The 14497-nt window shown below is 42.1% G+C and overlaps 1 protein-coding gene across 1 annotated transcript in view; it reads right to left on the reverse strand.

The window, feature by feature from the left end:
• Positions 1–14497, reverse strand: part of LOC120852605 (synaptic vesicle glycoprotein 2C) — a 169441-nt gene that overhangs the window by 59325 nt on the left and 95619 nt on the right. The gene's annotated exons all lie outside the window — the stretch shown is intronic.

Genomic DNA, 14497 nt, shown 5'->3' on the forward strand with positions numbered 1-14497 from the left:
GTGTGTGTGTGTGTGTGTGTGTGTGGTGAGGAGATGTGTGGGGCAGGGTGTGTGTGTGTGTGTGTGTGTGGTGGGGAGATGTGTGGGGCAGGGGGTGTGTGTGTGTGGGGGGGGGGGCTCAGTTCCACGCTCTCTCCCAGCCCACCACTCTCCCAAAATCTCTGTGTGTCCACCAACCCAAAGCTCTCCAAACCCAAACTTTTTGGGGTTTTAATGGAAACTTTATTAATTAAGCATGATTAAGTCATTAGCCATTAATGATAGGACTCAATCGCAAGCCCCTGCCCCTCCCCTAGGGGGTGCGGCAGGACAGAAATTTCCAATCGCAGGTTGGCTTTACCTGTCCTTAGAGGCTGTCCAGTCACCTCACAAATACAACAAAAGACAGCTTTATCACTCTCTTAAGAAATATTAAGGGTTTTAAGAACTTGGCTCCTGGAGCAGGGTCAGAAACCAAATATATATATATTTCTCATTCTAAATCGCAATATCACAGTGATAGTAATTAACATTCATTTCACAAAGATAAAATCTTCATGGTTAGAATAGTTAAGATTTTGGGTGGCTGAGAGGAGGTGTGGTGGGGAAAGGAAGAAACCCGTCCTAGAAATACTCAACTCTGCATGTGGATGCCTGCCATTCATTCCCTTCCAGGGAATCAGAGATAAATGTGGAACTGAACTCTATGCTCATTGAAACTTCCATATTTCTAAATTGATATTTACATTTTCACCATAGCTCTGTATATATCTAGTGCCAAGGGTAAATTTTCTGGCATACTATAAATAATGGCAATGTGAAATAAAACCATGACGTTATTCCTAAAATCGAAGCCAATGGAATCTAAATACCATACAATTTGGAGTCGTCAAAGTTGCTTAATAACCACAAGGACAAACTCTGGATTCAAAGGAAAATTTACATGATCTCCTTGAGCCTGAAATTCCATTCCACTTTCCCCACAGGATTCCAACCTAATGTAAGTACATTGTTATGCATGAATTATGTGGTTATGATTTTATTGATCAGTCTATTGATATATATATACTTCTCTGCAACAAATGCATGTTCTAAATTGAAAATATCTAATAGCATTCTGTGTTTGCAAGTCTCTAAGTGATCAAAAACATCACATTGACTTAGCTGTTGTTACAATTATTACACATTTGATCAATATAACAAAATGTACCATTTATAAATTTCTGACAGTTTTTAAACTAAAAAACAAAGTTTTACTGGAAGCATGCCTTTTACCAACATGAAATGGAACGTTTTTCCCCTCCAAACTGGCTCATGTGTCCCTGGATGAATATTACGGCTAACAGGAGACTGTGCTGTGTGCTTAGTCACTCAGTCATGGCCGGCTCTTTGCGGCCCCAGGGACTGTAGCCCAGCAGGCTCCTCTGTCTACGGGATTCTCCAGGCAAGAACACTGGAGTGGGTTGCCATGCCCTCCTTCAGGGGATTCTCCCCACCCAGGGACCGAACCTAGGTCTCCCACACTGCAGGTGGGTCATTTACCATCTGAGCCACCAGGGAAGACCAGTTTATCATTAATTCTTTTTCTTATACATAAGTAAATGGGAATGGAGAGAGTTTTACTTCCAGCTCCATCATTCAATTCTGTGAATTCTGAGCTTTCTTTTCTATCATCAGACATTGTTAATGATCTACTAGCTTACTTGGTTAGAGTCTTCAATTTTGTTAAAAGCAAAAAATTAAAACAATCTGACTGCAAAAAAAAAATGTTTTATGTACTCATTAGAGTCACTTTCTCACCTGTTACACTAAGGGATTACCCACTGAAGATGCTAGCAAGTACTACTCATCTCTTGTAGAGCAGGAGAAGGGTATATTCTTGGGTAGATCAATTTAAGGAAAGGTTGCTTATGGAAGTAGAGCTTCTGAAAACTATCAGCATAACTCCACCTTGGAGAGTGAGTTTGCATACCCTAGCAAAAGAGCAAAAGGCTCTGGAGTTAGCCTGGAAACAGTCCTAATTCCACTACCTCAGTGACCTGAAGCAAGGCACACACACCTCCTGAACCTCAGTTTTCTCTAATGATAAAAGACCCCAAACTAAAACAACCCCCACCCCCCAACAATCTTCAGGATATCTGGAAGCCTGAATGAGGTAATGAAAGTAAAAAAGCTTTGAAAATTGTAAAATTTCAAGTCAGTGTTAGATACTGTGGTTTTCATTACTATTTTTGATACTGATGGTCCAAGGGTAACAACTAAGGCCAGGACTCAAGTCCACAAATGATGACAATCCCTGGAATCCTTGTTAATAAATTCAAAACATTAGTCTCCTGAGCCTCCAATGATAAAATAATGAACACATACAAGGCTAGTTCAACCACTGGGTAGCGTTGGTTCTCAAGTGTGGTCTCTGAACCAGCAGCCTGGGCACCACCCGAGAACTTGATCAGGGCACATTCTCTGGCTCCACCCGGATGGACAGAATCAGAATCTCTAGGAGTGGGACTCCGCACCCTGCATTTTAACAAGCCCTTCAAGGGACTGCTACACGCCACAGTCTGAGGACGGTGCTGTTCAGGATGCTTTCAGTGTGGGAACAGACTCGATTTTCCCAGAATAATGGCTGGTGGGAGAACACAGGCGGAAGCACTGAATGGGAATCAGTTCTGTATCGACACGCCAGAAGCGGCAAGTGCTCTTTCGGTTTACAGACGGTGCATACGCAGCGATCGGTCTGCAGCTGGTCAGGGTAAACAGAGGACCGCGTGGAAGTGGATGCAGGGTCCACTCAGCTGTTTCCAGGGTGTAACCTGAGAGCTCCTATGATACCTGGGCTGATGGCTGCTCCTCTTATGGGCAAGAACAAGAAATCCTTTTGGCTTTTGCTGTTTTTTCCAAGTGGACACATAGCCCCTTTCCCCGAGTGCCATCTATTAAATGCATTTAGAAAGCAAGTGGAAAGGAGTGGTTCAGGAACACTAGATGTCAATGGGGTCTTGATGCTATTTCCACAGGACGCCGAAGGAAATAAAGTAAAACGGTAGCCCCAGCACTAAGACAGCGACGCTAAGCGGCAAGCTTTCAATTACAGCCTGTCTGACAGGATGCCTTTAATGCAGTCTTTTAAAATATAAAGAGTTTTTGGTTAACAACATAGGTAAGAAATGAAAATTAAATTTTTGTTATCATATTTCTAACCTAAGTTGGGACTTAGCTTGGTCAAATATGAAGAAAAGCAGGAGCTGAAATACACAAAACAAGCAAAAAGTCAAAATAACTGAGGGAGGCAAAGACTGGACATCTGTTGGATGGATAAAGAAGAGGTGGGATATACATGCAATGGAATATTACTTAGCCACAAAAAGAACAAAATAATGCCATTTGCAGCAACATGGATGGACCCAGAGATTATCGCAGTAAGGGAAGCAAGTCAGACAGAGGAAGACATATCATATGATATCACTTACATATGGTATCTAAAAAAGATACAAATGAGCTTATTTACAAAACAGAAGTAGACCCACAGACATAGAAAGCAAACTTATGGTTACCAAAGGGGACAGCGGGAGAAGCAGAGGGGAGAGGTAAATTAGGAGTTTGGGATTAACATATACAGATTACTATATATAAAACAGATAACCAACAAGGACCCAGGGAACGCTACTCAATTTTCTGTAATAATCTATAAGGAAAAAGACTGAAAAAGATTGTGTGTGTGTGTGTGTGTGTATGTGTGTGTCTGAATCCTGTGCTGTACACCTTAACTAATAATAAAAAAAATTTGAGCATCTGTTGACATTTCTTTACCAAAGAAGTAATCTTGGAACCATGGGGACACAAAGAAGAATTACAGTCACCAATCACTTATTTTCACACCTGATTTCTGCTTTCCTGAGGAAGCGAGTTGGGAAGACTGAAAGATCCCTCTACAAACCAAGCATCCTTAACAGAATGTTTCAGTTCTGTAGCTGAGACCACAGTGGCCCACGGAGGGTTAACACTGAGTCGATACCATTGGAAAAAAACCTCATCGTGAGAACTGCGGCGCAGAGTTGAGCTGCTGACTGGCTGACAGAGCTGAAACTCGGGAGATTTATACACTCCGTGGCTCTCTGCAGGCTTCGATCGGGTCTGGCTCCATGCAGCCACTGACACCTCACAGAAGCACAGCCAGCCGTGCATGTCAGCCACACACCCACCCGCTGCCACTTCATGAAGCGGAGTGGGGCAGTGACGTCCTGTCCCTGCCATAGCTCTACCATGTCGAGAGAAATCGGAACAGACGCACATTTTAAAAACCCAAAAATATATTTCCAGTATATTTTTTAAGCTATAAAGTAGTCATCTTACTAAACTAATAAAAGCAGTTGCTGGTATTAACACAATTATTCAAAAGCTTCAGCTTACATTAAAACACACCTCAAGGGTACATACTTTTCCAGAGCCAACGTCAGTGAATAATGGGATACCATAATGCATCTTTTCAGTTTACTTCTCATGGTGCTTTTATTTTTTTAAACTTTGTAAATATGAGGGCAAGGTAAAATTTACAAAAGCTCTTCATCTGGCCCAGGATAGTTCCTGTTTGTGTGAGAGCATTAAAAATTAACAGTGAAACCTAGAGGAAACAAAATCCACCAGTGCTTCCAACCTAATGATTTTATAAGCTCGGAACAGCTGTTGACTGCTCCATTGGCTTTGAATCATAATATATGGTAGAAGCCAGCTTGCAGATTACAGTTTGTGGTTTCATTTGTGTCCCTTAAAGAGAGCCTATCCAAGCCCTTTATTCCTGTGTCTTTAGAGTTGGTCTAGAATTTAAGTTTAATTGTTGCTGTTCAGCTCAGCCACGTCCAATTCTTTAGGACCTCATGGTCTGAACAGTGATAAAACTATTTTTAAAAAGTAGAATGCTGTGTTCTCTGGATAGGTCAGTTGCAGTCACAGCATCACCACACTTTTGCTCTAAAACCTGTTCTTCCCTCTCAGCATACAGCTTCTGGAGAGTACCTCTTCATTCGGTCATTCAACAGTCATTTACTGAACATTTACTACAGGCGGAGAGCACTGAGCTGGAAAGGTGGCTGCTCTTCATTGTGTCTTTCCCAGATTCGCAGGTTGAAGTACTACCACCCAGTACCTCGGAATGTGTCAGCATTTAGAGAAAGGGCTTTTAAGTAAGTGATAAGTAAAAAAGAAAAACACGGGGTTATTAGAATGGGCCCTGATCTGACTGGTGCCCTTAGAAGAAAAGGAGGTTTCGGCATGGCACAGACAGAGGGTGCGCGCAGCAGCAAGGCAGCCATCTACAAGCTAAGGAGGGAGGACTCAGAAGGACCCAAACCTGCCAACACCTGGAACTCAAAGGACTTTTAGCTCCCATAATTGTGAAAAAATAAATTTCCGTTATGCAAGGCCCTCAGTCAGTGGTGTTTTTCTGCGGCAGCCAGAGAAAATGAACACAACTGCTTCAGTACAAGTCTGCTCTTCATCCGAATGACTGCAGACGCTCATCTGACGACAGGGGAGTGGGAAGGCAAAAGAGCACAAAGATGTGCTTCCTCCCGTAAGAGCATTACCAGCGCTGCAGCGTTTTGAAGGCACACAGGACATGCGTGTAACTTTGCCATCAGGAGCTCCGCACCAAGAACTCTCCAGGCTTTGGGCAATTAATTTTCCACCTTCAGTCTGGCTTTGCGTTTCCGGGTACACATTCATTGTGATCATCAAATGCCCCACCAGGTGGGGAGAGATCTGCCTTGAATTTCATGCTCTGCTATCTACTTATTTATAAAGTGCTTACATGAATATAGTCTTTGATTTTCAAATTGAATCTTAGATGCTAATGATAACAGCACTGGGTGGTTTGTTTTCAGTTTTAATACAGAAAGAAAACTATTTCTGGTCCACGGTTTGTTTGTTTGTTTTTTACAAATTCTGACTGCAATTCTAAATTCAAGTGGACATATTGACTACTTCTCAATAGATGGTTAGAATCAACCTAGCTCCCAGATTCTGTTACTCTCCTCCCCTTGGTACAGAGCAATTTTTTTCTGTCACTTTCTGCATGTAGGCATGCAGTAACTGGAGAAAGGAATAAGCATCACCAGCAATAATGACTTATAATCTGAAATGAGCACACAGATAATAAATAATAACTTCACAGGAGAAAAAGAGCTGTATTCAGAAAAAGTTATTATTATTATTTTTGCTATTTCTCTTCCACAATTCACAGAACCCACTTCCATCTCTAGATGTGGAAAGGAACGATGGTTTTAATTGAGTGAGAATTACAGATTGATAAGGAGTGAACATGGCGAGTGAGAAATGAACCTACAAATAATCACATCATATGAGATGCTGAAGGCAGGGAAGCCTGGTTTGCTACAGTCCACGGGGTCTTAAGGAGTCAGACACAACTGAGGGGCTGAAAACAACAAATGCCACAGGAAAACATGACTCCATTACAATGTTTAGCTGCAAAATTTTAGGTCACATCTCTTGCACATGGCAGGTGCAATGTAAGATACGACTGTTTGGATCTTGCGATTTCTTCTTATCTTTAGCATTTTCTTAGGTCATTCAGCACTCTGATTATTAGAGCACCCTTTTTCAAGGTGCGTCAATGTCTTTGTCCTCTGTCATACCAATAAGGACACAAGGACAATGGTGCTTAAAAGATCCCGAGCTCATTTATCAGGTCTCGTCCTTCAGTTTCCATTCTGCAAATATGACCGGTGTTGACACCCTCCTAGCAAATCAATCATTTCTAATCACTCAAAGGAAAAGTAAGGACATCACTTGAGTCTTTGAGAGTCACCCACGTCACCCTCACTTGACCACCCTTACCTTCCGTCCATGGGTCCTAATTCTGTATGTGTTTCACCAACTCAGGCTCCATTTTGCTGGCACAAGAAGGTGGTGATAGGGTGAAAAATACAAGTGTGCATCTCTGTTCGTGTGTGTGTGTTGGAGTGGGCAGGGGATGCTGAGTTGGAGAGTCTATGGGGAGAAGGGAGCAGAACCACTATGTCTTGCTTAGTTGGGTCTAAACTGGGTCAATACCAATTACTTCAAAGCACTCCTCACCCCCTTCCTTCTGTTCTAGTTTTCTAGGAAACATATTCCTGCTGCAGTCTGCAAGTCTTCCCACTCTGCCACAACTGCAAGTAAGGAGCAGAAGAAAGGTAAGTGGTGGGTGTTTGTGTGTGTGTGTTTTGCTATCTACGATTCTTGGAGCATGCACCCAGAACAAGTCAGACAGATTTTCTTCTTGAAAAGGACTGAACTTGACCTTGACTTGTTTTGACAGTCTGTAGCAACTGAAAAAAATATGTCTAGGGGCCTGTCAGAGTGAGGTAGGCAACAATAAATAAGATAGTCCCCTGGGTAGGAGGAACACAAGTCTCACTTAGCTCTGATGGTACAAATCAACAATTATCCAAGACAGACATTTATATTACTGATGGTCATTTTTCTATTTAGATCGATACTAGGAAATTTTGACTTGTCTCCTGGTTTCCAGTAATTTGGGCCTTATAATGTGACAAAAAGTGAAGGAATACTCAGGGAAATAGAAAGGCTTAGGCTCACACTGGGGTCTTAACTATAAATAAAAGGAATCGTTAGGCTTTTTTCTTGTGCAGTTATCCTGCAAACATGCAGGAGCCCTTGGGATTCAATCATGGAGTCAAGAACTTGACATTTGCTGTTGGTACTGGTCAGAGTATGGTGGTGGTTTAGTCACTAAGTCATGACTGACTCTTGCGACCCCATGAATAGGCTGTAGCCCACCAGGATCCTCTGTCCATGGGATTCTCCAGGCAAAAATACTGGAGTGGATTGCCATTTCCTTCTCTAGAGTATAAGCAAACTTAAAAGATAAACATTAGCTCAGAGTGTAAGCAAACTTAAAAGATAAACATATGCCCTTGAAAATTCCCCAACCACAATCTCTATTTGCTGGAAAACATCCTTTTACGTTTTACATGTACATTTTATCTTAAACACACTCATCACTCTACTCTCCCAGCCTCCCCACCCCCACCTTGCCTAGTGGATGGAACTAGTCTTTTTTTCAGTTTTTACTGCACTGTTTTAGTGAGCCTTTTAGCAAATTGTCTTCTTTGATTAATCACACCTCTCTTCCTAGCTCCAATACTTCCATCCTTTAAGTATCCTTAGATCAGATGCCCATAAATCACACAACGCCCCAAGCCAGCTATGAATCAGTCACAATTTCAATTAGCATACAGATTTAACTGCTGTCATTAATAGGGACTGCAGTAACTAGAAGGACCACAGTTGACCCAACACCTAAGATCGGGTTATGGCCCTAGAATGCTGTCTACTCACAACACTTACAATATCTATTACTCTTAACTCAGGGATGCCAGGGAAATTATGAAAAAAAAAAAAAAAACCTGCTGAACTTACGTTTTTCTGAAAGTCTCTGTTGACTCCCATTGAAACAGTCTCTTGGTTACTAACCTTGCTAGCTTTTCTTAGCTCTCATCTGCTTTGATTCCCTGGAACATTCAACACAGATGACTCAGCATCCGGCATGAACCAAACTCTTCAGTCACTGCCTTGTCAGCACACCATCCCAGTTCCCTATTCACACGCTGGCTGCTCTAACAGAATGGCCCTTTGCCACCACGGTTTGGCCACTCAGCTAATTCATTCATAATTAATTTATTTATTCCACAAACATGCACTGAGGACCAGACACTGGAGAATCAACAATGAGAGCTTCCTGACTACATGGAATTTATAAACTAGTGGGAAATGCAAAAATAAATACATAGATAGGAATTAGAACCTAGTACAACAGACTGCAGGTGGAAGACACACAGGGTGCTCTCAGAGTGTTCAGTTGAGGGGATCTAATCTAATCTGTGCATATCAGGGAAGGCTTCCTGGAAAAGTGGACAGAAAAGTTGAGTCCTAAAGAAACATACAAATTCTTGTCAGGAAAAGGATGCATGCAAAGTCAGTGTTAGACATTGGATCTCTGCCTTACATGAACTCTTTATGAGTGTGTTCACTTTGTGTCTATATACCTCACCTATCCCAGTGGATGTATTCTGTCCAAAATGGCAGCCTCTAGCCACATGTAGCCATCAAGTCCTTGAAAGATTGCTAGTGTGACTGGGGAACTGAAAGAGTTTTTAAATTTATTTAAATTAAACAAAACTGATGCTTGATTATTAGAAAACAACTATGTTTGGAACAACTTTGGTGTGAGTCTATTTCAACTGTAAACTTCATGAAATCTAAATACCAAGCAAGCATTTCCAATGAAAACTTGTATCAAAATTGAGATTTGCTGTACATGCAAACTACATCTCAGATTTGAAGGCATTGTGCCAAAAAGGAATGCAAAAGACCTTGTTTTTGTAAACCTGTTACAAGTTAAAATCATATTTTTGGATATTAGGCTGAGTTTAATATCAGTTGTATTAAGCTCAGGGTTGTTAAGGAATTTGTCCAGGATCACACAGCTGCTGCTGCTGAGTCTCTTCAGTGGTGTCCAACTCTGTGCGACCCCATAGATGGCAGCCCGTCAGGCTCCCCCATCCCTGGGATTCTCCAGGCAAGAGCACTGGAGTGGGTTGCCTTTTCCTTCTCCAGTGCATGAAAGTGAAAAGTGAAAGTGAAGTCGAGCAGTCCTGTCCGACTCTTAGCGACCCCATGGACTGCAGCCTATCAGGCTCCTCCGTCCATGGGATTTTCCAGACAAGAGTACTGGAGTGGGGTGCCATTGCCTTCTCCAGATCACACAGCACCAGGTCATAAATTAGGATGCACCATCTTGAACAGTCAATGATTTTCATGTGCTTCTCATCTGGTATAACTGACTGAACAGAAATAGTTTGTTCAGATCTATATATGTTCAACCCAATAGGTCTGATTGTTTCTTTCAAGTATTTTCAACAGGTTCACTGCCAAGCTAAAACTGCCTGCTTGCAATCAGTCCTTTATCTCTCTGATCTAAAGAAAGAAAAGGAAGTGAAGTCACTCAGCCCTGACTGACTGCGATCCCATGGACTGTAGCTTACCAGCCTCCACCATCTATGGGATTTTCCAGGCAAGAATAGTGGAGTGGGCTGCCATTTCCTTCTCCAGGGGATCTTCACGAACCAGGGATCAAACCCAAGTCTCCCGCATTGCAGGCAGACACTTTACCATCTGAACCACCAGGCTTAACTATTAAGCCTCTAGTTAAAGAAGATCCACTCTCTATTCCTTCCCTGACACTTTCATTGTTGTTTTTTGTTGTTTAGTTGCTCACTCATGTCCGACTCTTTGCAACCCCCTGGACTGTAGCCCGCCAGGCTCCTCTGCCCATGGGATTCTCCAGGCAAGAATACTGGAGTGGGTTACCATCTCCTCTTCCAGGGGATCTTCCCAACCCAGGGATCAAACTTGCATCTCCTGCGTTTACATGTGGATTCTTTACCACTGAGCCATCAGGGAAGACACTTTCATTGGGTTTCCTTAATTATTTTGCTCCTTCATTTTGTGTTTGAGAAAAAAGACGTGATGTTTATTCTTTTATATTTTCATATATTTTATCACAACCTATATGCAAGGCATTCACAGGACTACTGGAAAAATTAAACTGCAATCCCTTACTTAAGGAGTTTTTACAAAGAAAGGCAATTTTAAATGTATATTGGGTAATGTATGTTGAAAGAAACCCTGGAAAACATATCATGTTGAACTGATAGATTGTATGTGGCGAAGGATCTGAATGCCTGCTTTTGGGATCTTGAAATTTATTTAGGCACTGAAGAGTCATTTTAAATTTCTGAGCAGAAAAGTCATTTTAGCATTCCTTAAATCTGTGTCATTTCCAAATACAACTGTGAGATTATTAAGAACTCCATTATATATATAGAATAAAAATAGAAAATTTAGAAATGGAAAAAAAAAATAAAAAATAAAAGTAACGGTATGTTTTTACTTTTTAATATGGTTACTAGTAAATTTAAGCTTACACATGTGACTCACATTATTTCTATTGGACAGAACTGTGTTAGGCCTTGACTGTTTGGAAGGAGGGACTGGGCCTCACTTATCTTTTAGGTTGGCACTATGTTTCATGTATAAATACTTGTCAAATGAGTAAGACATTTGACACTTGAGCAAGTCCCCATCAACAAATACTCCATCCAACATCCAGTCCACATTTCTGGAAAGCCTACCATGGCAGTCTTGTTCTAGGCCCAGGAGAACGCAGCAGTGTGAGACAAGGTACTTGCCCCCATGGAGCTTCAGCCTATTGATAACTAGATATGCCATGATGAATGTAGAATGTATTTCATAAGTCTGTGTAACAGGACAGAGGCATGGGCTGGGAATGGTTTTGCTTATTTAGGCCAGGAGGTCAGGAATGGCCTCTCCAAAGAGTGGAGACTGGAATGTGGTGAGAAATCAATCCCTCTCTGAAGGAAGAACCTTCCAGGAGAGGAGACTGTGTGCACAAACACATTGAGAGGGAACCGTGCTTGGCACAGCCTAGAGTGGGAGAGAGCAGCAGGATATGAGATGAGCCAGGGCCCCATCAGGCAGGGCCACGGCGGCCACAAGGACTGGAACTGTACTATCAAGTGAGACGGAAAAACACAGCAGCCAGAGGGTAGGAAATGGTTGGACAGACCTATGTTTTTAGACTCTCCCTGGTTGCCTGGTTGAGTACGAACTGGAGGGCACAAAGGGGAATCAGAACGTTCACTTAGGAGAATTTGACATGAGTCTACAGCAATTTATTGAAGATCCCAGGGTATGTGCAGCAGGGACTGAGAATGAGAGAAATCTGGACCCCCTGCTGTGTCCCTTACTACAACTTTCGAACAATCATCTTTTAAAAATCCATCTTATAAACAAGTCACACTTTATAGGCAGAGCATTACAGTGGACTCACAATATATTCACAAGGACTGTCTCTCTGCTCCTAGTCCTTGACTTGGGCTCTGCTGAAGAAGCCTGAGAGGGAAGTCTTTCAGTTACATCACATAATCAAATCCCTTCAGTAAGTATTTGTTGACTGTAGAACTGACACAAGAGAATTTTTGTGGAATCCTTCACTGGAAGATTGCAGACTAGTCATGGCTACAGAAAATATGCATTGCCTCAGTTTCTCAGTGCATTTCTATATTGCAAACATATTTATACCTACATGCATACATTGCTATCACTTCTTGAGTACTTGCTGTGGTGCCTCTACTGGTACCAAACACTGGATATGGGTCATTATATATAATTCTAGTAACAACCCAATGAGTAGGTGCCACCATTTTCATTTTCTCGATGAAGAACCAAATGCTTATGGTCATGCAGATGGTGGCTGTAGAGTGTGGCTTCAAGTCAGTAACATCTGGGTTAGAATTCCAGCTCTGCATCTACTATCTACATGATCTCAGAGCCTTTTGTTTCTTCCTCAGTAAAATGAAGTGTGTTTAATCTGAAGCCACAAGACTCGTGTTCTTAAAGTGTGGTCCTTGGACCACATCAGAAACATCAGGGTTCCCTTATTAAAAGTACAAAGAGGTATGTGATCTGAGAGTCTGCATTTTTAATAAGCAGAGAAGACAGTTAATAAATATATTATTAATTTAGCATCTACTTGTAGATTCATAGCTAGGATTTAATATATACTTTTTTAAAAAAATTGGTCATTTTACATTTATATGTTATTTCTCTGAAGTACTTGAAACATCGCAAAATCCTACATTTAGAGGCAATGCCACGGTTTTGTTTCCTTTGAAAAGAACCTGAGACCAGGACTTGAGTGCAAGTAGTTTATTTGGGAGGTGAGCCCAGAACACAGGTGTGAAGGAGCAGGCAGAGTGAGAGAAGGAAGAAGGAAAAATAAAAGAGTTCATTACTGAACTGGTTATTTCTAGGGGAAACAGGAGCTCAGTCCCACTGGGAACCCCTAGGGAAAAATGTAGAATGTGTCACAGAATGGTCCCTCTGTAAAAGGTGAGGCTAAGGCATTTTTTTCACCACCTCCTACTAGTAATACGTTGAGAGCTGGCCCCTAGGAGTTAACTTCCTTGCGTATTACAGCTGAGTCTGTGTGGGGCTCAGAGGTCTTTGGAGAGAACTCAGAGGTAAAAGGTCAGAGACTCTCAGCGGAAGCTTGAGCTGGAGCACTGGTAATGTGTACGGTTCACACTGCGCTGATGTCAGGGGACCAGGGACGGAGACCAGCAAACAAAGCGCATCTGTCGCAGGCAGGGTTCGCACAATGGCTGCTTAATCCAACTGCTCAGTGTTGGACAGGGGACTAGGGAAAGCAGTCCTTCAGTGGCGGAGAACCAAAAGCTTACTCTTTCCCACACATGCCACGCTCTCATGCTGTGTTGGGGCTAGTACAGCATCTCTGCAGGAAATGAGGACTCTTAAAGAAAAAGAAACCGATTCCAACACTAGAGGGAAGTCTTTTGATGAAAGAGACTGCCTATTGCCAGAACATGCTACTCTGAGCCTCCCCCACTCTCCACCTGACTTAGTCAACAAGTACCTCAGTGAGTGAAAGTTGCTCAGTCGTGTCCAGCTCTTTGTGACCCCACAGATTATACAGTCCATGGAATTCTTCAGGCCAGGATACTGGCGTGGGTAGCTTTCTCTTCTCCAGGGGGTCTTCCCAACCCAGGGATCAAACCTAGGTGTCCCACATTGCAGGCAGATTCTTTACCAGCTGAGCCACAAGGGAAGCCCAAGAATACTGGAGTGGGTAGCCTATCCCTTCTCCAGTGGATCTTCCTGACCCAGGAATTGAACCGGGTTCTCCTGCATTGCAGGTAGATTCTTTACCAACTGAGCTTTCAGGGAAGCCCTAGTACTGCAGAGGAGTAATATAAATATAATTCTTGTCCACAGAATTTTCTGCCAGATTTCTGTGTTTCACTCTTAAATATGAATAGATAGCTGAAGATCTCCAGATACCTAAGGAAAATGTTCAACATGAAAAATCAAAACAACAGAAAAAAAGAAAAAGCTCAGAAGAATAGGCAATGCAGGAAAGAACAAATAAACAAACGAAAAACACTGCTCACCAGCTCTCCAAGCCGCCCCCCACCCCCAATCTTCAGAGCTGTAAAAGAACATGATACAGCCATGGAACAAGAAACAGTGGCAAAAAAAAAAAAAAAAAAAAAGGCAAAGAGCCCACACACAGATCTGAGCAATTTTTAAAAAATAGTAAGGAAAGACATGAAAAGTCAACAGAATGCAAACATGAAAAGTCAAACCTCCTAGACAGGAGAGCAAAAAAAGATAAACACGTGGGCAGTAAGAAAGAGGAGGTCAAACTATTAGAGAATTAATCCAGGTAATTCAATACCCAATAGACAGACATTCCAGAAACTGAGAACAGACACAGTGGTGGGAGGCAATCATGGAAAAGAAAAACTATGAGGGAATTCCCTAGGAATGAAGGACATATGCCTTCAAATTGAAATGGCTCAGTAAGCCCCAGGAGAGTAAGAAAAAGAGAAACAAA

Source organism: Oryx dammah, unplaced genomic scaffold (genome assembly GCF_014754425.2).
Source record: "Oryx dammah isolate SB20612 unplaced genomic scaffold, SCBI_Odam_1.1 HiC_scaffold_26, whole genome shotgun sequence".
In the NCBI taxonomy this organism is placed as follows: Eukaryota; Metazoa; Chordata; class Mammalia; order Artiodactyla; family Bovidae; genus Oryx; species Oryx dammah.